The sequence below is a fragment of the Oncorhynchus gorbuscha genome, linkage group LG01 (genome assembly GCF_021184085.1).
Source record: "Oncorhynchus gorbuscha isolate QuinsamMale2020 ecotype Even-year linkage group LG01, OgorEven_v1.0, whole genome shotgun sequence".
Classification (NCBI taxonomy): Eukaryota; Metazoa; Chordata; class Actinopteri; order Salmoniformes; family Salmonidae; genus Oncorhynchus; species Oncorhynchus gorbuscha.
In genome coordinates this window covers 22,516,449-22,542,893 of record NC_060173.1, presented here as the reverse complement: position 1 = coordinate 22,542,893, position 26,445 = coordinate 22,516,449, and the positions used below count along the sequence as shown (strand labels likewise).

General features: G+C 47.8%; 1 protein-coding gene across 2 annotated transcripts in view; it reads right to left on the bottom strand.

Annotated features, from left to right (window-relative positions):
* The window catches only part of tbxas1 (thromboxane A synthase 1 (platelet)), a 159,996-nt gene that overhangs the window by 122,852 nt on the left and 10,699 nt on the right, over positions 1 to 26,445 (bottom strand). The window lies entirely within an intron of this gene.

The window sequence follows — 26,445 nt, the reverse complement described above, 5'->3', positions numbered from 1 at the left end:
AGAAAAGTATTTGTCTCTCTGTTTTTCTTCTTTCATGGGGCTGAGGGAGGGCATTGAAGCACCTGCAGGTTTGCTTTGTGTGTGTATGGTGCGAGAGTGTGTGCGTATATGTGTATGTGTGTGTATGTGCGTCAGAAGTCAGTGTGAATGTGCTATCATCACGTGTCTGTGTGTCTATCTGTGTGTCTTTGTTTATCTGTCTGTCTGTTTCTCTGTACATCTTGGTAGGGAGTAATTGAGTGGTAGAGGATATCATAGAGCACCACAGGGCTCCAGCTGAGGGAACAGCATCTCCTCCAGAGACACAGAACAGGTGGCGGAGGGTGGGTCAGAGGGATGAGAGAAGGAATATGAGGAGAAGCTAGGTTGAAAACATACAGGTTAAGAAAATAGCTTTCTAATATCCCATAACCCTTTGTACCTGAATTCAACAAGGGACCAGCTTCCGCATTCGGAATGACTGGGAGAGAATGGTAGCAGCACAGAAAGTTTGCCATCAAAGTGAAAAATAAACACAATCGTAGTGAATTTCAGCTAAATACTCAGTGAACACATAGTATAACTGCTTGACTGTCATTGTAGTCATTTAAATTATTTAAAAATAATCTACAGCCACTTTATTACTGGACGTCCTGACTACTAGTCACGTTTTCAATGCTAATCCTGTAGAACCCAGCGACGGTGCTAATCCTGTAGAACCCAGCGACGGTGCTAATCCTGTAGAACCCAGCGACGGTGCTAATCCTGTAGAACCCAGCGACGGTGCTAATCCTGTAGAACCCAGCGACGGTGCTAATCCTGTAGAACCCAGCGACGGTGCTAATCCTGTAGAACCCAGCGACTTTGCTAATCCTGTAGAACCCAGCGACGGTGCTAATCCTGTAGAACCCAGCGACGGTGCTAATCCTGTAGAACCCAGCGACGGTGCTAATCCTGTAGAACCCAGCGACGGTTCTAATCCTGTAGAACCCAGCGACGGTGCTAATCCTGTAGAACCCAGCGACGGTGCTAATCCTGTAGAACCCAGCGACGGTGCTAATCCTGTAGAACCCAGCGACGGTGCTAATCCTGTAGAACCCAGCGACGGTGCTAATCCTGTAGAACCCAGCGACGGTGCTAATTCTGTAGAACCCAGCGACAGTGCTAATCCTGTAGAACCCAGCGACGGTGCTAATCCCATGAATTTGTTCGTTTTCAAATGTTTCCGCATATGACGTATTACGGTGTCTGAACCTTCCCATCTTCAACCTAGAGGAGAAGAGGTAGAGTAAAACAGTATGTGGAAGAGAGAGGAAAAGAAAGGCTAAGAGTTTGAGAAGGATAGACGGGAGAGAAGGAGTAGTGGAGAAAGTGGAGGAGGAAAGAGACGATGGCCTGTTGTTACTGTAAGAGCTGGGCCTGTTGTTACAATAAGAGCTGGGCCTGCTGTTACAGTAGGAGCTGGGCCTGGTGTTACAGTAAGAGCTGGGCCTGCTGTTACAGTAGGAGCTGGGCCTGTTGTTACAGTAAGAGCTGGGCCTGTTGTTACAGTAAGAGCTGGGCCTGTTGTTACAGTAAGAGCTGGGCCTGCTGTTACAGTAGGAGCTGGGCCTGTTGTTACAGTAAGAGCTGGGCCTGCTGTTACAGTAGGAGCTGGGCCTGTTGTTAAAGTAGGAGCTGGGCCTGCTGTTACAGAAGGAGCTGGGCCTGTTGTTATTTAAGAGCTGGGCCTGTTGTTATTTAAGAGCTGGGCCTGTTCTTACAGTAGGAGCTGGGCCATTTGTTACAGTAGGAGCTGGGCCTGTTGTTACTGTAAGAGCTGGGCCTGTTGTTACAGTAGGAGCTGGGCCAGTTGTTACAGTAGGAGCTGGGCCTGCTGTTACTGTAAGAGCTGGGCCTGCTGTTACAGTAGGAGCTGGGCCTGTTGTTACAGTAAGAGCTGGGCCTGTTGTTACAGTAGGAGCTGGGCCTGTTGTTACAGTAAGAGCTGGGCCTGCTGTTACAGTAGGAGCTGGGCCTGTTGTTAAAGTAGGAGCTGGGCCTGCTGTTACAGAAGGAGCTGGGCCTGTTGTTATTTAAGAGCTGGGCCTGTTCTTACAGTAGGAGCTGGGCCTGCTGTTACAGTAGGAGCTGGGCCTGTTGTTACTGTAAGAGCTGGGCCTGTTGTTACAGTAGGAGCTGGGCCAGTTGTTACAGTAGGAGCTGGGCCTGCTGTTACTGTAAGAGCTGGGCCTGCTGTTACAGTAGGAGCTGGGCCTGTTGTTACAGTAAGAGCTGGGCCTGTTGTTACAGTAGGAGCTGGGCCTGTTGTTACTGTAAGAGCTGGGCCTGTTGTTACAGTAAGAGCTGGGCCTGTTGTTACAGTAAGAGCTGGGTCTGTTGTTACAGTAGGAGCTGGGCCTGTTGTTACAGTAAGAGCTGGGCCTGCTGTTACAGTAGGAGCTGGGCCTGTTGTTACAGTAAGAGCTTGGCCTGTTGTTACAGTAAGAGCTGGGCCTGCTGTTACAGCAGGAGCTGGGCCTGTTGTTACAGTAAGAGCTGGGCCTGTTGTTACAGTAGGAGCTGGGCCTGTTGTTACTGTAAGAGCTGGGCCTGTTGTTACAGTAAGAGCTGGGCCTGCTGTTACAGTAAGAGCTGGGCCTGCTGTTACAGTAAGAGCTGGGCCTGTTGTTACAGTAAGAGCTGGGCCTGCTGTTACAGTAAGAGCTGGGCCTGTTGTTACAGTAAGAGCTGGCCCTGCTGTTACAGTAGGAGCTGGGCCTGTTGTTACAGTAAGAGCTGGGCCTGCTGTTACAGTAAGAGCTGAGTCTGCTGTTACAGTAGGAGCTGAGCCTGCTGTTACAGTAGGAGCTGGGCTTGCTGTTACAGTAGGAGCTGGGCTTGCTGTTACAGTAGGAGCTGGGCCTGCTGTTATAGTAGGAGCTGGGCCTGCTGTTACAGTAGGAGCTGGGCTTGCTTTTACAGTAGGAACTGGGCTTGCTGTTACAGTAAGAGCTGGGCCAGTTGTTACTGTAAGAGCTGGGCTTGTTTTTACAGTAAGAGCTGGGCCTGCTGTTACAGTAAGAGCTGGGCCTGCTGTTACAGTAGGAGCTGGGCTTGCTGTTACAGTAGGAGCTGGGCTTGCTGTTACAGTAGGAGCTGGGCCTGCTGTTACAGTAGGAGCTGGGCCTGCTGTTACAGTAAGAGCTGGGCCTGCTGTTACAGTAGGAGCTGTGCCTGCTGTTACAGTAAGAGCAGGTCCTGTTGTTACAGTAAGATATGGGCCTGTTGTTACTGTAAGAGCTGGGCCTGTTGTTACAGTAAGAGCTGGGCCTGTTGTTACAGTAAGACCTGGGCCTGTTGTTACCGTAAGAGCTGAGCCTGCTGTGCGGCAGCCACAGCTCACTATTCATTTCCCCAGTCCCACCCACCCACGTCAGAGCGGAGCGTCTTCACCTGGAAACCATTGGTTTCTTAGGAACATCCAGTGACGCACTCTGAGACACAGACAACACTGAGAAAAGCCAGGACTCACCCCTCCAGGGTTAAAACTGAAAAAGTTGCTTATAAAAAATGTAATAAGGAGCGGATAGTGAATTTTTCATACTCAAGAGTCTCCGGCTCTGGTGTTTGGGGTTGCGATTAACAAAAGACAGATTTATAGAGCCGTCTCCCTCTCATTTCATCTCCTAGATGAACACAAACATGTGCATGCATGCACACACACACACGCGCACGACGGGTCATGTGGTGGTCAGGGGGATTGAAGTCTCAATTAGACTGAAGGGCTGCAGCTGGCAGGGTCTTTTTATCTGTCTACTGCTGAAATTACAACTATCTGACAATAGGACACACACCTCCATCAAACAACCACACAGATCTGGCAACGTGAGATACAGCCAATCAAAGGGCCAGGAGATGGAGACGCTCCCAGGGCATCATGGTTAAACCATAGTATTGAATCAGGGTTGTGTGATTATGCACCAAACGGGAGAAAACAGATTAAAACCAAGAGGGATTACCTGGACTTGTCTAATTTTTCAGTTAACATTTTAGTCATTTAGAGGATTCTCTTATCCAGAGACTTACAGTTAGTGCATTCATCTTAAGACGAAGACGAAAAAAATGAAAAAAGATAGCTAGGTAGGACAACCACATGTCATAGTAAGTCAATTTTACTTAATAAAGTAAAGCGCTAGTAGGGGGGTAAAAGTCAAGTGTGAGTGTTAGTTCATCCTACATGGCCTAGTTTTATCAACTGTGGGGCTGCGGTGCCTGCATCTCAGCATAAGGCCAAGAGCCAACAACTAGGACCTAGGCCTAGCCTAGCCTAGCTCATCCATGCTGGAGAGAACCCATGCCTAGCTTAGCCTAGCTCAACCAAGCTGGAGATAGCCTAACCTAGTTTAACCAAGCTGGAGAGAACCCAGCCCAAGCCTAACCTAGTTTAACCAAGCTGGGGAGAACCCTGGCCTAGCCTAGCTAAACCAAGCTGGAGAGAGCCCATGCCTCGCCTAGCTCAATCAAGCTTGAGATAACCCATGCCTAGCCTAGCTCAACCAAGCTGGAACTCCCTCAGACAACCGCCATGCTCCATTCTCTATGTCATCCATTCAACACCCTGGGGGTTGATGGAAGTGAATCTCCGCAATTTTTCAATCAAATCAAATCCAAGTTTATTTGTCACGTGCGCTGCTTACTTACAGGCCCTAACCAACAGTGTGATTTTCAAGTAAAAAATAGGTATTAGGTGAACAATAGATAAAAAGTAAAAAGACAGTGAAAAATAACAGTAGTGAGGCTATATACAGTAGTGAGGCTATATACAGGCACCGTTTAGTTGGGCTAAATGAAGTAGTATGTACATTTAGGTTTGGTTAAAGTGACTATGCATATATGATAAACAGAGAGTAGCAGTAGCGTAAAAGAGGGGTTGGTTTGTGGCGGGACACAATGTAGATAGTCCGGGTAGCCAATGTGCATGGGCACCGGTTAGTCAGGCTAATTGAGGTTGTATGTACATTCATTTATAGTTAAAGTGACTATGCATATATGATAAACAGAGAGTAGCAGTAGCGTAAAAGAGGGGTTGGTGTGTGGTGGGACACAATGTAGATAGTCCGGGTAGCCAATGTGCATGGGCACCGGTTAGTCAGGCTAATTGAGGTTGTATGTACATTAATTTATAGTTAAAGTGACTATGCATATATGATAAACAGAGAGTAGCAGCAGCGTAAAAGAGGAGTTTTGGGGGGGAGGGACAATGCAAATAGTCTGGGTAGCCATTTGATTACTTGTTCAAGAGTCTTATGGCTTGTGGGTAAAAACTGTTGAGAAGTATTTTTGTCCAAGACTTGGTACCGCTTGCCATGCGGTAGTAGAGAGAACATTCTATGACTGGGATGGCTGGGGTAGAGGTACTGGATGGCAGGCAGCTTAGCCCCAGTGATGTACTGGGCCGTTCACACTACCCTCTGTAGTGCCTTGCGGTCAGAGGCCGAGCAGTTGTCATACCAGGCAGTGATGCAACCAGTCAGGATGCTCTTGATGTTGCAGCTGTAGAATCTTTTGATGATCTGAGGACCCATTCCAAATCTTTTTAGTTTCCTGAGGGGGAATAGGCTTTGTCATGCCCTCTTTACGACTGTCTTGGTGTGTTTGGACCATTCTAGTCTGTTTTAAAGTGGACACCAAGGAACGTGAAGCTCTCAACCTGCTCCACTACAGCCCCGTCGATGAGAATGGGGGCGTTCTCAGTCCTCCTTTTCCTGTAGTCCACAATCATCTCCTTTGTCTTGATTATGTTGAGGGATAGGTTGTTATTCTGGCACCACCCGGCCAGGTCTCTGACCTCCCTATAGGCTGTCTTGTCATTGTCGGTGATCAGGCCTACCTACCACTGTTGTGTCGTCTGCAAACTTAATGATGGTGTTGGAGTTGTGCCTGGTCACGCAGTGTGGGTGAACAGGGAGTACAGGAGGGGACTGAACATGCACCCCTGAGGGGCTCTAGTGTTGAGGATCAGCGTGGTGGATGTGTTGCTACCTACCCTCACCACCTGGGGGTGGCCCGTCAGGAAGTGCAGGATCCAGTTGCAGAGGGAGGTGTTGAGTCCCAGGATCCTTACATTAGTGATGAGCTATGAGGGAACTATGGTGTTGAATGCTGAGCTGTAGTCAGTGAATAGCATTCTCACATAGGTGTTCCTTTTGTCCAGGTGAAAAAGGGCAGTGTTGAGTGCAATAGCGATTGCATCATCAGTGGATCTGTTTGTGGTACGCAAATTGGAGTGGGTCTAGGGTTTCTGGGATAATGGTGTTGATGTGAGCCATTAGCCTTTCAAAGCATTTCATGGCTACAGACGTGAGTGCTATGGGTCTGTAGTGATTTAGGCAGGTTGCCTTGGTGTTCTTGGCCATAGGGACTATGGTGGTCTGCTTGAAACATGTTGATATTACAGACTCGATCAGGGACATGTTAAAAATGTCAGTGAAGACACCTGCCAGTTGGTCAGCACATGCCCGAAGCACATGTCCTGGTAATCCATCTTGCCCCGCAGCCTTGTGAATGTTGACCTGTTTAAAGATCTTACACACGTCGGCTACGGAGAGTGTGATCACACAGTTGTCTGGAATAGCTGATGGTCTCATGCATGCCACAGTGTTGCTTGCCCCGAAGCGAGCATAGAAGTTATTTAGCTCGTCTGCTAGGCTAGTGTCACTGGGCAGCTCTTGGCTGTGCTTCCCTTTGTAGTCTGTAATTGTTATGCAGGTGAATGAGGACCCAAAAGCGACTTGGCGAAAACAGAGTTTTTAATCCAGTAAGAAACTTTACAAAACAAAAAGCATAATACTACTCGTAAAGACGAGAACAGACTGGAGACTTGATCGAGAACTGCAGGTTGCCTCGGGAAGGCACTTGAACCTAGCAGACTCAGACACCTGCTCACCACGCAGCATCTGAGGGAAACACGACACGACAGGGCAAAACATAGACACAGCACGGTGAATTATAGATGAGGATCCGACAGGGCAGGTACGGAAAACAAGGAGAGAAATAGGGACTCTAATCAGGGAAAAGGATCGGGAACAGGTGTGGGAAGACTAAATGATGATTAGGGGAATAGGAACAGCTGGGAGCAGGAACGGAACGATAGAGAGAAGAGAGAGCGAGAGAGTGAGAGAGGGAGGGGGAGAGAGAGGGATAAAAAGAGGGAAAGAACCTAATAAGACCAGCAGAGGGAAACGAATAGAAGGGGAAGCACAGGGACAAGACATGATAATTAATGACAAAACATGACAGTACCCCCCACTCACCGAGCGCCTCCTGGCGCACTCGAGGAGGAATCCTGGCGGCAACGGAGGAAATCATCAATGAGTGAACGGTCCAGCACGTCCCGAGACGGAACCCAACTCCTCTCCTCAGGACCGTAACCCTCCCAATCCACTAAGTATTGGTGACCCCGTCCCCGAGAACGCATGTCCATGATCTTATGTACCTTGTAAATAGGTGCGCTCTCGACAAGGACGGGAGGGGGGAGGGAAGACGAACGGGGTGCGAAGAAAGGGCTTGACACAGGAGACATGGAAGACAGGATGGACGCGACGAAGATGTCGCGGAAGAAGCAGTCGCACAGCGACAGGATTGACGACCTGGGAGACACGGAACGGACCAATGAACCGCGGAGTCAACTTACGAGAAGCTGTCGTAAGAGGAAGGTTGCGAGTGGAAAGCCACACTCTCTGGCCGCAACAATACCTTGGACTCTTAATCCTGCGTTTATTGGCGGCTCTCACAGTCTGTGCCCTGTAGCGGCAAAGTGCAGACCTCACCCTCCTCCAGGTGCGCTCACAACGTTGGACAAACGCTTGAGCGGAGGGAACGCTGGACTCGGCAAGCTGGGATGAGAACAGAGGAGGCTGGTAACCCAGACTACTCTGAAACGGAGATAACCCGGTAGCAGACGAAGGAAGCGAGTTGTGAGCGTATTCTGCCCAGGGAGCTGTTCTGCCCAAGACGCAGGGTTTCTGAAAGAAAGGCTGCGTAGTATGCGACCAATCGTCTGATTGGCCCTCTCTGCTTGACCGTTAGACTGGGGATGAAACCCGGAAGAGAGACTGACGGACGCACCAATCAAACGACAGAACTCCCTCCAAAACTGTGACGTGAATTGCGGGCCTCTGTCTGAAACGGCGTCTAACGGGAGGCCATGAATTCTGAACACATTCTCGATAATGATTTGTGCCGTCTCCTTAGCGGAAGGAAGTTTAGCGAGGGGAATGAAATGTGCCGCCTTAGAGAACCTATCGACAACCGTAAGAATCACAGTCTTCCCCGCAGACAAAGGCAGACCGGTAATGAAGTCTAGGGCGATGTGAGACCATGGTCGAGAAGGAATGGGGAGCGGTCTGAGACGACCGGCAGGAGGAGAGTTACCCGACTTAGTCTGCGCGCAGTCCGAACAAGCAGCCACGAAACGGCGCGTGTCACGCTCCTGAGTCGGCCACCAAAAGCGCTGGCGAATAGACGCAAGAGTGCCTCGAACACCGGGATGACCAGCTAACTTGGCAGAGTGAGCCCACTGAAGAACAGCCAGACGAGTGGAAACAGGAACGAAAAGGAGGTTACTAGGACAAGCGCGCGGCGACGCAGTGTGCGTGAGTGCTTGCTTAACCTGTCTTTCAATTCCCCAGACTGTCAACCCGACAACACGCCCATAAGGAAGAATCCCCTCGGGATCAGTAGAAGCCACAGAAGAACTAAACAGACGGGATAAGGCATCAGGCTTGGTGTTCTTGCTACCCGGACGGTAAGAAATCACAAACTCGAAACGAGCGAAAAACAACGCCCAACGAGCTTGACGGGCATTAAGTCGTTTGGCAGAACGGATGTACTCAAGGTTCTTATGGTCTGTCCAAACGACAAAAGGAACGGTCGCCCCCCTCCAACCACTGTCGCCATTCGCCTAGGGCTAAGCGGATGGCGAGCAGTTCACGGTTACCCACATCATAGTTGCGCTCAGATGGCGACAGGCGATGAGAAAAATAAGCGCAAGGATGAACCTTATCGTCAGACTGGAAGCGCTGGGATAGAATGGCTCCCACGCCTACCTCTGAAGCGTCAACCTCGACAATGAATTGTCTAGTGACGTCAGGAGTAACGAGGATAGGAGCGGACGTAAAACGTTCTTTTAGAAGATCAAAAGCTCCCTGGGCGGAACCGGACCACTTAAAACACGTCTTGACAGAAGTAAGAGCTGTGAGAGGGGCAGCAACTTGACCGAAATTACGAATGAAACGCCGATAGAAATTAGCGAAACCTAAAAAGCGCTGCAACTCGACACGTGACCTTGGAACGGGCCAATCACTGACAGCTTGGACCTTAGCGGAATCCATCTGAATGCCTTCAGCGGAAATAACGGAACCGAGAAAAGTAACGGAGGAGACATGAAAAGAGCACTTCTCAGCCTTTACGTAGAGACAATTCTCTAAAAGGCGCTGTAGAACACGTCGAACGTGCTGAACATGAATCTCGAGTGACGGTGAAAAAATCAGGATATCGTCAAGATAGACAAAAACAAAGATGTTCAGCATGTCTCTCAGAACATCATTAACTAATGCCTGAAAAACAGCTGGCGCATTGGCGAGACCAAACGGCAGAACCCGGTACTCAAAATGCCCTAACGGAGTGTTAAACGCCGTTTTCCACTCGTCCCCTCTCTGATGCGCACGAGATGGTAAGCGTTACGAAGGTCCAACTTAGTAAAGCACCTGGCTCCCTGCAGAATCTCGAAGGCTGATGACATAAGGGGAAGCGGATAACGATTCTTAACCGTTATGTCATTCAGCCCTCGATAATCCACGCAGGGGCGCAGAGTACCGTCCTTCTTCTTAACAAAAGAACCCCGCCCCGGCCGGAGAGGAAGAAGGCACTATGGTACCGGCGTCAAGAGACACAGATAAATAATCCTCGAGAGCCTTACGTTCGGGAGCCGACAGAGAGTATAGTCTACCCCGAGGAGGAGTGGTCCCCCGGAAGGAGATCAATACTACAATCATACGACCGGTGAGGAGGAAGGGAGTTGGCTCGGGACCGACTGAAGACCGTGCGCAGATCATGATATTCCTCCGGCACTCCTGTCAAATCGCCAGGTTCCTCCTGAGAAGTGGGGACAGAAGAAATGGGAGGGATGGCAGACATTAAGCACTTCACATGACAAGATACGTTCCAGGATAGGATAGAATTACAAGACCAATTAATAGAAGGATTATGACATACTAGCCAGGGATGACCCAAAACAACAGGTGTGAAAGGTGAACGAAAAATCAAAAAAGAAATAGTCTCACTGTGGTTACCAGATACTGTGAGAGTTAAAGGTAGTGTCTCAAATCTGATACTGGGAAGATGACTACCATCTAAGGCAAACATGGGCGTAGGCTTGTCTAACTGTCTGAAAGGAATGTTATGTTTCCGAACCCATGCTTCGTCCATGAAACAACCCTCAGCCCCAGAGTCAATCAAGGCACTGCATGTAGCACCCGAACCGGTCCAGCGTAGATGGACCGACATAGTAGTACAGGATCTAGATGAAGAGACCTGAGTAGTAGCGCTCACCAGTAGCCCTCCGCTTACTGATGGGCTCTGGCCTCTTACTGGACATGAATTAACAAAATGTCCATCAAATCCGCAATAGAGGCACAGGCGGTTGGTGATCCTCCGTTCCCTCTCCTTAGTCGAGATGCGAATCCCTCCCAGCTGCATGGGCTCAGTCTCAGAGCCAGAGGAGGGAGATGGTTGCGATGCGGAGCAGGGAAACACCGTTGATGCGAGCTCTCTTCCACGAGCCTGGTGACGAAGATCTACCCGTCGTTCTATGCGGATGGCGAGAGCAATCAAAGAGTCCACACTGGAAGGAACCTCCCGAGAGAGAATCTCATCTTTGACCACTGTGTGGAGTCCCTCCAGAAAACGAGCGAGCAGCGCCGGCTCGTTCCAGTCACTAGAGGCAGCAAGAGTACGAAACTCTATAGAGTAATCCGTTATGGATCGATCACCTTGGCATAGGGAAGCCAGGGCCCTAGAAGCCTCCCCACCAAAAACTGAACGGTCAAAAACCCGAATCATCTCCTCTTTAAAGTTCTGGTAATTGTTAGAACAATCAGCCCTTGCCTCCCAGATAGCTGTGCCCCACTCTCGGGCCCGGCCAGTAAGGAGTGAAATGACGTAAGCTACCCGAGCTCTCTCTCTAGAGTATGTGTTGGGTTGGAGAGAGAACACAATCTCACACTGGGTGAGAAAGGAGAGGCACTCAGTGGGCTGCCCGGAGTAGCAAGGTGGGTTATTAACCCTAGGTTCTGGAGGCTCGGCAGGCCAGGAAGTAACAGGTGGCACGAGACGAAGACTCTGGAACTGTCCAGAGAGGTCGGAAACCTGAGCGGCCAGGTTCTCCACGGCATGGCGAGCAGCAGACAATTCCTGCTCGTGTCTGCCGAGCATGGCTCCTTGGATCTCGACGGCAGTGTTACGAGCGTCTGTAGTCGCTGGGTCCATTCCTTGGTCGGATCCTTCTGTTATGCAGGTGAATGAGGACCCAAAAGCGACTTGGCGAAAACAGAGTTTTTAATCCAGTAAGAAACTTTACAAAACAAAAAGCATAATACTACTCGTAAAGACGAGAACAGACTGGAGACTTGATCGAGAACTGCAGGTTGCCTCGGGAAGGCACTTGAACCTAGCAGACTCAGACACCTGCTCACCACGCAGCATCTGAGGGAAACACGACACGACAGGGCAAAACATAGACACAGCACGGTGAATTATAGATGAGGATCCGACAGGGCAGGTACGGAAAACAAGGAGAGAAATAGGGACTCTAATCAGGGAAAAGGATCGGGAACAGGTGTGGGAAGACTAAATGATGATTAGGGGAATAGGAACAGCTGGGAGCAGGAACGGAACGATAGAGAGAAGAGAGAGCGAGAGAGTGAGAGAGGGAGGGGGAGAGAGAGGGATAAAAAGAGGGAAAGAACCTAATAAGACCAGCAGAGGGAAACGAATAGAAGGGGAAGCACAGGGACAAGACATGATAATTAATGACAAAACATGACAGTAATAGTTTGCAAGCCCTGCCACATAAGAGCAGCGTCGGAGCCGGTGTAGTACGATTCAATCTTTGCCATGTATTGATGCTTTGCCTGTTTGATGGTATGTCGGAGGGTATAGCAGGATTTTTTTTTTATTACCGTCAAGTAATATTGACGGTAACGGCAGTTTCCCACTCGCTTTCTGCGGATCCTTATGAGGAACCCAGCTGTGTGTCCTATGTACCTACGTCTCTTTCTCTTGCCAATGACGGGGATGTTGGCCTTGTCGTGTGTTCGAAGTAAATCCCGTGTGTCCTGTTTGTTGAAGAAAAAGTCTTTGTCTAATCCGAGGTGAGTGATCGCAGTCCTGACATCCAGAAGCTCTTTGTCTAATCCGCGGTGAGTGATCGCTGTCCTGACATCCAGAAGCTCTTTGTCTAATCCGAGGTGAGTGATCGCAGTCCTGACATCCAGAAGCTCTTTGTCTAATCCGAGGTGAGTGATCGCTGTCCTGACATCCAGAAGCTCTTTGTCTAATCCGAGGTGAGTGATCGCTGTCCTGACATCCAGAAGCTCTTTGTCTAATCCGAGGTGAGTGATCGCAGTCCTGACATCCAGAAGCTCTTTGTCTAATCCGAGGTGAGTGATCGCAGTCCTGATATCCAGAAGCTCTTTGTCTAATCCGAGGTGAGTGATCGCTGTCCTGACATCCAGAAGCTCTTTTTTTGCCGTAAGATACGGTGGCAGAAACATTATGTACAAAATAAGTTACAAATAACGCGAAAATAAACACATTATAGCACAATTGGTTAGGCGCCCGTAATACTGTTACCATTTCTTCCGGTGCCATTTTACTTCCAGCGCCATTTTACCATTCTCTATGTGATCCATTCAACATCCTGGGGGTTGATGGAAGAGAATCTCCGCAATTTTTCGATCATCTGCAAAGTGTGATATGTTCTTCATTATCCAACAAGAGCTGTCTTCATCATGGCGGTATGTGGCCGCAGGGCAGTGGGGGTAGAGCTGGGGGTGTAACCCTGACGCATGCCCATAGCTGTATATGTCTGGCATTCTTCTCTGTCACACCATCCATTGTACCACACCATCAATCAACATCATCCATTGTGCCGTGCAGAAAAGCAATGAGCCGCAACAAAAACTGAACAGCCTGCAATCCCCAATCCATGGATATTAACCCTGATAAAACAAAGCCTTCACACATATAGACTCAGACAGACACAAGGCTGCACCATTATGACCCCTTCCCTCATACACACACACACACACACACACACACACACACACACACACACACACACACACACACACACACACACACACACACACACACACACACACACACACACACACACACACACACACACACACACACACACACACACACACACACACGCACACACACGCACACACATGCACACACACACATTATCAACACTTTTGGTCCAGGAACTCCATCTCCTTCAGTTATTGATAAGGAAAAGTGTATGATTGTTTGTAACCATTTGTTAATAGTTATTTGTATAGAAAGAGGGCTCATCAACCCAATCTAATGTAACACAAACTATCCATCAAGCATTACACAATCCCACCACAGACAAACTGTTTTAGCATCCCTCTAGATAACAGGGTGATTATGTGAGACATCAGCACATTGGCTACAGCTCATATTAGCCTTATTTCCACATACATAGAGAGCTGAAGCACACAGACTCAGATGAAAATCTATTAAACTCTCTTTATAATAATATTTTTCAATTTCAATGTATCCACATCCACCTCTCACTGAACAATCTCCCCTAGCACATGGTTAATCTCCATTACATTAGTACCATCAGTCTTTGGGTTGTGTTAACCAGAGGCCCAACTGCAGCCATGATGACTACTGGATCCCTCTTATTGGACAGAGCATGCTTCTCCCCATCTCATAATGGTCTCCAACTACAGTCATCAGCTATGTTGAAAGACTGTTAAAGCTGCAGTCTTTGAAACGTTGTTTTTAAATCAGCACTGCATGTCACGGTGTTTGTTTATTTAATAAAAATAACTAAAAAAATGTATTTTTAGCCTCAGTTGGCCCTTGAAATGCTCAGTCTGATCGTGTGGGTGTTAGGATTTTGTTTTGAAGATATTTACATACACATCTTTGATCGCCCTTACCTAGATGAATAGACACTGGTCTATTATAATCAGATCACATTGTGACGTCATGATGTGGGCCAAAAGTTCCATCCCACCTTAATAGGCTTTCAAACAGCTCTTGCAGAAAAGGGGGATTATCATAATGTTCACATTTTCAGAGTGTTATTTCGACCTCATAGAGTGGAAATGTCATACAAAAAAAACAGGAAAATCACGTTTTTAACTGCACTGCCTCTTTAAGACTGTTAATTAAACACACAAATCACTGCTCTGTCTGCCATCCTTCTATTATAGAGATTCACACAGCTGCAGTACGGATGCACAATCCAGAGGCTAGTTACTCAGTGTTGCTCCAATGAGCTTCCACAAGCAAATCCGCAGACCAAAATTAACCAAGGAGAAGCCAGTGACGAGTGGGAGGAGAGTGGGATTTCTCTATGATAAAGGTTGACAAAGGAAAGCAGGCAAGGTGATTTGAGAGGTGTGTCATGCTGTTCTATTAGATCTGGAGTGTGAGCAGGTGTATTGTACAGAGATGGAGAGTCACGCTGTCATGGAGTCATGCAGCCGCCAAACAAAAGGCACATAAATAAATAAAATTTGATTTGATTTGATTTGATGTGACTGGCACCTCCATTCCATTTCCAGTAATTGTGAGTCACATGGACCCATCCCTCCTACACACACACACACACACACACACACACACACACACACACACACACACACACACACACACACACACACACACACACACACACACACACACACACACACACACACACACACACACACACACACACACACACACACGTGGTGCGTGCATGCCTGCACACAGTGTTTCTCTGTCCCCCTATGCCACTTCTGCTTCACCCAATCCACGCACCAGAAAAACAATAACAACAAATCTATTTACAGCCGAGCTCAACGATGGGAAAAGATTATCTCATGATGTTTCCACAACGTAAAGGTGACTAAATGAGCTTTGCTGGCCCATTAAAAGGGATGGCTACTCGAGTGCAACAGGAAAAATAGGGCTATAGTGGAAAAAGAAACACATCCTCTCAGTTTAGTCATACAGACTGACTACATTCTTAGGAAGAAACGTGCTATCTAGAACCTTAAAGGGTTCTTCGGCTGTCAGCATAGGATAACCCTTTGAAGAACCCTTTTTACGTGCACATAGAACCCTGTGTGTTCCTTTCTACAGAGGGTTCTACCTGGAAACCAGATGGGTTCTACCTGGAACCAAAGAGGTTTCTACCTGGAATCAAAAATGGTTCTCCTATGGGGACAGCCTTAGAGTGTAGCGTTTCTAAGAGTGTAGCGTTTCTAAGAGTGTAGCGTTTCTAAGAGTGTAATGTTTCTAAGAGTGTAGCGTTTCTAAGAGTGTAGCTTTATACTACAGAGTAGCATCTACCATCTACCATACTATAGGCTACCATAACAGCATTTCCAATTAAATGTCTACCCAAATTTCCTAACTTGGGATAGACTTATTAGAAGGACAATTTCATTTTTTTGTGAAAATCTATTAATATGCTTCTAAAAACACATTTTTCTTTGGTGTACAGTCTTTCCGTAGGGTTCAAGTCAGTCTGTCAGGTCAGATGTCATGAGGAGGAGGGCGAGAATGAGCTATTGTCCATAGCATGTCAAGCACAAGCCTACATTTTAAATCGGACATTTGCTACATGTACATAGAGTACTTTGCAGTGCCTTTTGGACTTGGAAGGATGAGAAGGATGTACCGTATAGTTCAGTGGGTGGGTAGGTTGGTATCTGTGATATTTTAGCAGCAGACCATATACAATATTAATAACCATTTTAAAATAAAAATGACTGAGCGGGGCATGTCTGTCTGTCTGTCTGTCTGTCTGTCTGTCTGTCTGTCTGTCTGTCTGTCTGTCTGTCTGTCTGTCTGTCTGTCTGTCTGTCTGTCTGTCTGTCTGTCTGTCTGTCTGTCTGTCTGTCTGTCTGTCTGTCTGTCTGTCTGTCTGTCTGTCTGTCTGTCTGTCTGTCTGTCTGTCTGTCTGTCTGTCTGTCTGTCTGTCTGTCTGTCTGTCTGTCGGGGAGTGAGGTGTGAGGTGTGCAGTCAGTGATGGATGAGCTGTCCAAATAGCCTCAATTAAAAAATAAGCACTCCACAGGACTCGGCCAATGACAACGGAAGTCAAACTGCAGGATGCCGGAGCACCGTGGTGCAGTGCTGCCAAGTCAGCTGTCCTGGGTTTATATTAGAGCCTGCACACCTGGGTTCAAATGTCATTTGAAATATTTCAACTTTTGATTTTGTATGCCTGGAGTGCAAGATGGGTCAGAGATCACACTTATGGGACTAATATACAAGTCAAATTGCACCAGGTAAGCTCAATCAAGCCACGATAAAGTATTTGAAAGGATTTTGAATAGTATTTGAACCCGGGTCTAATTAGGGACTGTACTATGGCTCTGCCTGAAGAGGCTCCAGTCTGAGCTACTCAATAGGGTGGGTCGTTTTATAATGCCCAGTTCTGATACTTTAGCTGCAGCCCGCTCTCCGTTACTTCCTCTATTATTGAGTAGGGTTGGGTTCAGGGTTTATAAGGGGAGCTGTAAAGACTTGCACGCACGCACGCACGCACGCAGACGCACACACACACACACAAATACACACACTCGCATATGCACACTATTCCTAGAGCACTGGCAAGGCATGAAAGGACTGGGATGAAATGTTTTGATCTGATCAATCTCTCATTGCATATTTCCAATGAGGGATATTACTGCACAAAGGGCATCTGCTTATTTAAATAAGCGGAGCCACTGTTATCCTGTCTGCTTATAGATTCAGCCTTAATGAAACACGTTGGTTCATGTATGATGTCAGAGTCCAATACAGAGAACTGTACATGTGAACAGTGTGGCCAGGATATTACCAATTTCAAAGCCATTTATATCAAAAACAAACTAAAGGAGTATCTCCTTATACTAAACCTTCCTATATGAATTTATATAAGGGATGCTACCTAAGTCTTACATTTGCGATATGGCTCTGTGTCTGAACATCCAATGATATCACAATCTTCATCATGACCTTTGAATCAGTGCTTATGGTAGAGCATCCAACAACGATGAGACACTTGGATATCACAGCCTTATTCAGAGTTCATTTGTTGTGAAATCATCAGTGGCTATGTCATGCTTTCCACTTGGACTGACTAGCCAGTGAATGGACCCTGGTTGGGTTACACACACTGTGTTCCTTGCAGAGTTCATTTCGCTACAGAGTTTAGCACACTTTCTCGAGGGGACACAGGGACAGGAAAACAATCGTCTCAAGTTACAGCGGAGGAGGGTGTGTGTATGTGGGGTTGTGTGTGTGTGTGTGAGTGTGTAAGACCAAGAGAGAGAGAGAGAGAGAGAGAGAGAGAGAGAGAGAGAGAGAGAGAGAGAGAGATGGGGTGAGGGGGGAGTTCAGTCACTGTGCCTGTGTGCATTGTATTTCACACAATACTCACAATGAACTAATAGCATATTGGGGAGACCCAATGTATAACACACAGATGGTGGAAATTAGAGGTCGACCAATTATGATTTTTCAACGCCGATACCGATCATTGGAGGACCAGAAAAAGCCGATACCGTTTAAATCGGACGTTTTTTTACATTTACTTGTAATAATGACAATTACAACAATACTGAATGAACACTTATTTTAACTTAATATAATACATGGGGCGGCAGGGTAGCCTAGTGGTTAGAGCATTGGACTAGTAACCGAAAGTTTGCAAGTTCAAATCCCAGAGCTGATAAGGTCTGTCCTTCTGCCCCTGAACAGGCAGTTAACCCACTGTTCCTAGGCCGTCATTGAAAATAAGAATTTGTTCTTAACTGACTTGCCTAGTAAAAAAATTAAAAAATACAAAAAATTCAATTTAGCCTCAAATAAATAATGAAACATGTTCAATTTGGTTTAAATAATACAAAAACAAAGTGTTGGAAAAGAAAGTAAACGTGCAATATGTGCCATGGAAGAAAGCTAACGTTTAAGTTCCTTGCTCAGAACATGAGAACATATGAAAGCTGGTGGTACCTTTTAACATGAGTCTTTAATATTCCCAGGTAAGAATTTTTAGGTTGTAGTTATTATAGGAATGAAGCATTGTGAAGAGCTGCGAAGCATTGTGAAGAGCTGCGAAGCATTGTGAAGAGCTGCGAAGCATTGTGAAGAGCTGCGAAGCATTGTGAAGAGCTTGAAGCATTGTGAAGAGCTGCGAAGCATTGTGAAGAGCTGCGAAGCATTGTGAAGAGCTGCGAAGCATTGCGAAGAGCTGCGAAGCATTGTGAAGAGCTTGAAGCATTGTGAAGAGCTGCTGTGAATATGCACGAAAGTGCTGTTTGAATGAATGCTTATGAGCCTGCTGGTGCCTACCATCGCTCAGTCAGACTGCTCTATCAAATCATAGACTTAATTATAACATAATAACACACAGAAATACGAGCCTTAGGTCATTAATATGTTAAAATCCGGAAACTATAATTTCGAAAACAAAATGTTTTGCTAAATATGCAGGTTTAAAAATATATACTTCTGTGTATTGATTTTAAGAAAGGCATTGATGTTTATGGTTAGGTACACATTGAAGCAACGACAGTCCTTTTTCGCGAATGCGCACCGCATCAATTATGTGCAACGCAGGAAATGCTAGATAAACTAGTAATATCATCAACCATGTGTACTTATAACTAGTGATTACGATTGATTGATTGTTTTTTATAAGATAAGTTTAATGCTAGCTAGCAACTTACCTTGGCTTCTTACAGCATTCGCGCAACAGGCAGGCTCCTCGTGTGGCAGGTGGTTAGAGCGTTGGACTAGTTAACCGTAAGGTTGCAAGATTGAATCCCTGACAGGGTAAAAATCTGTCATTCTGCCACTGAACAAGGCAGTTAACCCACCGTTCCTAGGCCGTCATTGATAATAAGAACTTAACTTGCCTCGTTAAATTATCGGTGTCCAAAAATACCGATTTCTGATTGTTATGAAAACTTGAAATCGGCCCTAATTAATCGGTTAATCGGTCATCCGTGTTACCTAAGCTATAGAAACTTCTCTCTGTATCCCCAAACAGACAGATAATTTCCCCATCAAGCTTACATGAGTGAAACAAAAATGATAAAATAGATATTTTATTGTCACATACACCGGAAAGAAAAGAAAAGCAATGGACTATTGAGTCAGAAAGGACTGGACCTGCCCAAACCATGTGGGACAACGGTCTATTTGTAAAAATAATAATTGCCATCCATAAAACGCAAGAACAGACGATCAAATTATTTTATAGTGGGAATAAACCAGGATTGTATTCATTAGGGAATTCTGTAGCAAAACAGAAAATGGACAAGGTCGGGTAGTCCCTTCTTGTTTCAGTCTGTTTTCCACAATTGGTGCCAAATTATTATAACCCTGTGTATCCAAGCAGCAGCCTTCTTTGTTTTACAGACAGACAGGTCATTACTCCACTGGCCAGTAGGTGGCACTCTGTCCTGTGGTCTTCGAGCCAGACGGCTGAGCATTCAGCTGCCATGAAAGAGAGGTGGAGTCTGGTCCCAGGGAGGGTTCAGCTGAGGTTCAGCCTGAGCAGTGGATAACTCGGATTGGGCAGACACTGCCTGGCCAAGACAAACCCTAGGTCTCCTGAGGGAGAAAGTGTTTGTGTATTGCTGTTGAAAACATCCCTATATTAAAACTGCCAGCAGTGCCGCAACTGTGAATAAGCCATTACTTGGAAATAAAGATTATTAACAAGCCTTGACATTTCGAGCATGCAGAGTATGAGTATTTATGTGAAGTAAATGGAAAAGGACTTCACAGCAAACAAGGCAGTGTTATGATTCCCCAGAGAACAACTTGTGCAGTTTAGATGAGTGCAAAGGTACTACTGAGACATGATTGACGCTTGACGTTTCAATGATGCAACATCTCCTTTAAACTGTGAGTTTAATTATTTAATGTGGCTTACGTCTTTATGGAGTCGTGCCAGAGACAAATTGACTTTGCTCCTCCTAAATATGTTCATTTCTAACCCCGGTGTCGTGACGACCCCTCATGCAGGCTCGTTTCATCCTCAGATACAGTATAAATCTCAATTTGGGATCTTACATTAAAAACCCTTTAGTTTCTTCCAACTAAATGGCATCTGCGCCAAAAGACAGGAATTGACCTGTTCTGTGGAACCGAGTGTTACTGTCTTGTATGTGTTGTGTGTGTGAGTGCGTATGTATGTGTACATGTGTGTGTTTGTGTCTGTTGTGGGCATCTTTAAAACCAACAGTTTCAACATGGTGTCTGTTACTGCTATGCTGTACATCTGAAGTGGAAACCTACAGTATGTAATGTATAACCAACAAGTTAAAAGACTGTATCACCGGGATACCACAAACAGCATGCTTTATGCTTGCTTTACAAAGAAACTACATTTTCCACAACAGTGCACTGGGCCATATACAGAGTTCCTCACTGAGTTCCCTAAATTCCTATCGGACCTTATAGTCATAGCAGATAATATTCAAATTTTTGGTGATTTTAATATTCACATGGAATAGTCCACAGACCCACTCCAAAAGGCTTTCGGATCCATCATCGACTCAGTGGGTTTTGTCCAACATGTCTCTGTGTCACGACTTCCGCCGAGGTTGGCTCTCCTGCCCGTTCGGGCTGTGCTCGGCGGTCGTCGTCACCGTCCTATTAGCCACTACCGATCCCTTTTCGGTTATCTGTTGGTTTTGTCTGATTGTTTTCACCTGTGTGTTAGTTAATTAATATCTGTATATAATGTAGGTTGTCCCGCCCTTGTTTTGTGCGGGATTGTTTGTTTTTGACATTTCGTTTCGGCTGTCTGTTCTCCGGTTTGTCTGTTTATTCCTGTTTTGGATATTTTTCACCCTGTTTGTATTTTGGGTTGTCCGTGTTTATTGTTGTTCACCGGAGAATAAACCTTTATTCACTATTTTCTCTCTGCGCCTGATTCAACCCACCTTGACTAGTCGTGACAGAATCCCGCACCTCCCATGGAATCAGCAGGAGCAGCAGCGTCTCCTCTCCCATCGATGGAGGAGAGGGTCCTACATCATACCAGCATGATTCACCGGATTGGTTCTGCTATGGACCAAATGATGGAGAGAATGGATTGATGGGAGACTAGTGGCCTCCCCACCTCATCTCTAGCAACCCCTTCTCCAGCACCTCCTGTTTCTGCGACCACATCTGGCTCTGGGGCTCTTCGGCTGACACTCCCACGGGAGTTTGACGGATCGGCGGCTGGGTGCCAGGGTTTCCTCCTTCAACTGGAATTATACCTGGCTACCGTGCGTCCTGCTCCCTCTGGAGAGGAGAGTGTGCTCGCCCTCGTCTCCTGTTTGACTGGGCGAGCCCTCGAGTGGGTCAACGCTGTGTGGAATGGTCCGGACTCGGCTAAGGATAATTACCCAGAGTTCACCCGCCGATTCCGAGCTGTTTTTGACCATCCACCCGAGGGTCGGGCGGCGGGTGAACGGCTGTTTCACCTGCGTCAGGAGACGAGGAGCGTTCAGGATTTTGCCCTAGAGTTTAGGACGTTGGCAGCAGGAGGATGGAACGACAGGACCTTGATTGATCATTTTAGATGTAGTTTCAGGGAGGACGTCCGCAGGGAGCTGGCATGTCGGGACACCACATATTCACTGGATGGACTTATCGATCTGGCTATCCGTCTCGACAACCTGCTGGCTGCTCGCGGGCGTTCGGATCAGGTCCTGTCGTTTCCAATCCCCAGCCCCCCTGATCCTATCCCTATGGAATTAGGAGGTACGGCTTCTAGGGGGACCGGAGGAGGAGTGTCCTCCTGCACCAGTTGTGGTCGACGAGGGCACACGTCTGACCGGTGCTGGAGGAACTCTTCTAGGAGTCGGGAGAACAGGCAGAACACTGCTCGATCACCCCAGGTGAGTAAGCACCAAACTCATTCAGAGCCTCCTGTCGGTCATGTGTTTGTATTGATTTCTTTCCCTGGGTTTCCCCCTCTCTACAGCATAAAGCGCTAGTCGATTCAGGCGCAGCTGGGAATTTTATGGATCGTGGGCTTGCATTAAGGTTAGGGATTCCCCTGGTGTCGTTAGATCAACCTTTCCCCGTGCACTCCTTAGATAGCCGACCATTAGGGTCAGGAGTAATTAGGGAGGCTACGGTGCCGCTGGACATGGTAACGCAGGGTGATCATAAGGAGCAGATTAGCCTGTTCCTTATAGATTCACCTGCGTTTCCAGTGGTGTTGGGGGTTCCCTGGTTAGCTCAACACAGCCCGGTGATTTTCTGGTGACAGGGGGCTCTTAAGGGGTGGTCAGAGGAGTGTTCAGGTAGGTGTATAGGATTTGCCGTTGGTTTGGTGCGACTACGGTGGAGAGTCCAGACCAAGTTTCCACCGTGCGCATTCCCTCTGAATATGCCGATTTGGCTATCGCCTTCAGTAAAGGGAGGGCGACCAAATTACCACCTCATCGTCGAGAGGACTGCGCGATAAACCTTCTGGAAAACGCTGCACTTCCTAGGAGTCACGTTTATCCATTGTCCCAGGAGGAGACAGTTGCGATGGAAACATATGTTTCCGAATCGCTGGGACAGGGGTACATTCAGCCCTCCATATCACCCGTTTCCTCAAGCTTCTTTTTTGTGAAGAAGAAGGATGGAGGTCTGCGTCCGTGTATTGATTATAGAGGTCTAAATTCAATTACAGTGGGGTTTAGTTACCCACTACCTCTCATCGCTACGGCAATGGAATCATTTCACGGGGCGCAATTCTTCACAAAACTGGACCTGAGGAGCGCGTATAATCTGGTACGTATCCGGGGAGGAGATGAGTGGAAAACCGCATTTAGTACTACTTCTGGTCATTATGAGTACCGCGTCATGCCATACGGTTTGAAGAATGCTCCAGCCGTTTTCCAATCCTTCGTAGATGAGATTCTCCGAGACCTGCTCGGTCAGGGAGTGGTAGTGTACATTGATGACATCTTGATCTATTCTGCCACATGCGCGGAGCATGTGTCTCTGGTGCGTAAGGTACTTGGGCGACTACTGGAGCATGACCTGTATTGCAAGGCGGAGAAATGTGAGTTTTTCAAACAGTCCGTTTCCTTCCTGGGGTATCGTATTTCCACCTCCGGGGTGGTAATGGAGGATGATCGCGTTACAGCCGTGCGTAATTGGCCGACTCCGACCACGGTGAAAGAAGTGCAGCGGTTTTTAGGGTTTGCCAATTACTACCGGAGGTTTATCCGGGGTTTTGGTCAGGTGGCGGCTCCCATCACCTCACTGCTGAAGGGAGGACCGGTGCGCTTGCGCTGGTCAGCAGAGGCGGGCAGGGCTTTCGGTCGTCTGAAGGAGCTGTTCACCAATGCGCCCGTGTTGGCACATCCGGATCCCCTCTTTAGCGTTCATAGTGGAGGTGGATGCGTCCGAGGCTGGGGTTGGAGCCGTGCTGTCCCAATGCTCGGGCGTGCCATCCAAACTCCGCCCCTGTGCTTTCTTTTCGAGCAAACTCAGCCCAGCGGAGCGAAACTATGATGTGGGGGACCGGGAGTTGTTAGCTGTAGTCAAGGCTCTGAAGGTGTGGAGACATTGGCTTGAGGGGGCTAAATACCCTTTTCTCATCTGGACTGACCATCGTAATCTCAAGTACATCCGGGAAGCTAAGAGACTAAATCCACGTCAGGCTAGATGGGCCATGTTTTTTACTAGGTTCCAGTTTACCCTCACATATCGGCCAGGCTCCCAAAACACCAAAGCTGACGCACTGTCTCGCCTCTATGATACAGAGGAACGGTCAGTAGAGCCAACTCCCATCATTCCACCGTCATGTCTTGTGGCACCGGTGGTATGGGAGGTAGATGCTGAGATAGAGAGGGCCTCACGGTCAGAGCCGGCTCCTCCTAACTGTCCAGTAGGGACCAAGTATGTGCCAAGGGTGGTCCGGGACAAGCTAATTAGGTGGGCTCATACTCTTCCCTCCTCGGGTCATCCTGGTATCAAGAGGACAGTGCAGAGTCTGAGAGGGAAATACTGGTGGCCCACACTGGCTAAAGACGTGAGATTTTATGTCTCCTCCTGCTCAGTGTGTGCTCAGAGCAAGGCTCCTCGGCACCTACCTAGAGGGAAATTACAACCCCTCCCCGTTCCACAACGGCCGTGGACACATTTATCGGTGGATTTTCTTACCGACCTTCCCCCGTCCCAGGGAAGTACTACGATCCTGGTCGTTGTGGATCGGTTTTCTAAGTCCTGTCGTCTTATTCCGTTGCCCGGTCTTCCTACGGCCCTGCAGACTGCTGAGGCTTTGTTTACCCATGTCTTCCGGCACTATGGGGTGCCTGAGGACATCGTCTCTGATTGGGGTCCCCAATTCACGTCCAGAGTGTGGAGGGCGTTTATGGAGAGACTGGGGGTCTCGGTTAGCTTAACCTCAGGTTTTCACCCCGAGAGTAATGGGCAGGTGGAGCGCGTTAACCAGGATGTGGGCAGGTTTCTGCGGTCCTACTGTCGGGACCGGCCTGGTGAGTGGGCAAGGTATGTTCCATGGGCCGAACTAGCCCAGAACTCCTTACGCCACTCCTCTACTAACTTGTCTCCTTTTGAGTGTGTGTTAGGTAACCAGCCAGTCCTGGCTCCATGGCATCAGAGTCAGACCGAGGCTCCTGCGGTGGAGGAATGGGTACAGCGCTCCAAGGACACCTGGAAAGCCGTTCAGGACTCATTACGGTTAGCGGGAGAACGGCAGAAGAGGAGCGCTGACCAGCACCGCAGTGAGACCCCCGTGTTTGCACCAGGGGACAGGGTCTGGCTCTCGACCCGAAACCTGTCCCTCCGCCTGCCCTGTCAGAAGCTGGGGCCGCAGTATGTGGGGCCGTTCAAAGTCCTGAGGAGAATAAACGAGGTGTGTTATAGGTTACAACTTCCTAGCTATTACCGTATTAACCCCTCGTTTCATGTGTCTCTCCTCAGGCCGGTGGTGGCTGGTCCCCTGCAAGAAGGTGAGGTGTCTGAGGTCCCTCCACCCCCTCTGGACATCGATGGGCCCCCTGCGTATACTGTTCGAGGCATTCTGGATTCTAGACGTCGGGTGGGGGCCTACAGTACCTCGTGGACTGGGAGGGGTACGGTCCGGAGGAGAGATGCTGGGTTCCGGTGAGGGACATTTTGGACCCTTCTCTCCTGATAGATTTCCACCGCCTCCACCCGGATCGCCCAGTACCTCGTCCTCCGGGTCGTCCTCGAGGACGGTGGCGGCGCACTGCGGGAGCCGCGCGTCAGGGGGGGAGTACTGTCACGACTTCCGCCGAGGTTGGCTCTCCTGCCCGTTCGGGCTGTGCTCGGCGGTCGTCGTCACCGTCCTATTAGCCACTACCGATCCCTTTTCGGTTATCTGTTGGTTTTGTCTGATTGTTTTCACCTGTGTGTTAGTTAATTAGTATCTGTATATAATGTAGGTTATCCCGCCCTTGTTTTGTGCGGGATTGTTTGTTTTTGACATTTCGTTTCGGCTGTCGGTGTTTTTGTGTTTTATTTCTCCGGTTTGTCTGTTTATTCCTGTTTTGGATATTTTCACCCTGTTTGTATTTTTGGGTTGTCCGTGTTTATTGTTGTTCACCGGAGAATAAACCTTTATTCACTATTTGCTCTCTGCGCCTGATTCCACCCACCTTGACTAGTCGTGACACTCTGGACCTACTCACTGTCACAGTCATACTCTGGACCTAGTTTTGTCCCATGGAATAAATGTTGTGGATCTTAATGTTTTTCCTCATAATCCTGGTGTCATGATGTTGGCCTGGGGGTAGGTTTATGACAGTCATAAATACCTCTTCCCCCCTTTTTCCTCTCTCTACCCTACTGATGTTACATTTGCAAAACCCTGGGTTAACATAGAGATTCTGGTAACATCAGAAGGTGGGGGGAATTGAACTATATTTGAATATGAAATTATTCATGATGGGATTAAATTTTAGCTTCTAAAATGTGAGATTTGGGTTTTCAAAAGATTGGGCTCTGCTCATTCAGTGGCCCGCCCCTGTGAAGGGACATGGGCTATAAAACCTTTCAAACACAACAAGATAGTAGCTACTAAAACAATTGGATACCACGAAATTGGGGAGAAAAAGGGGTAAAATAAAAATATATATATATATTTTTTTAAGCAGCATTCCCCAAGTGAGGATGGCTTTCACT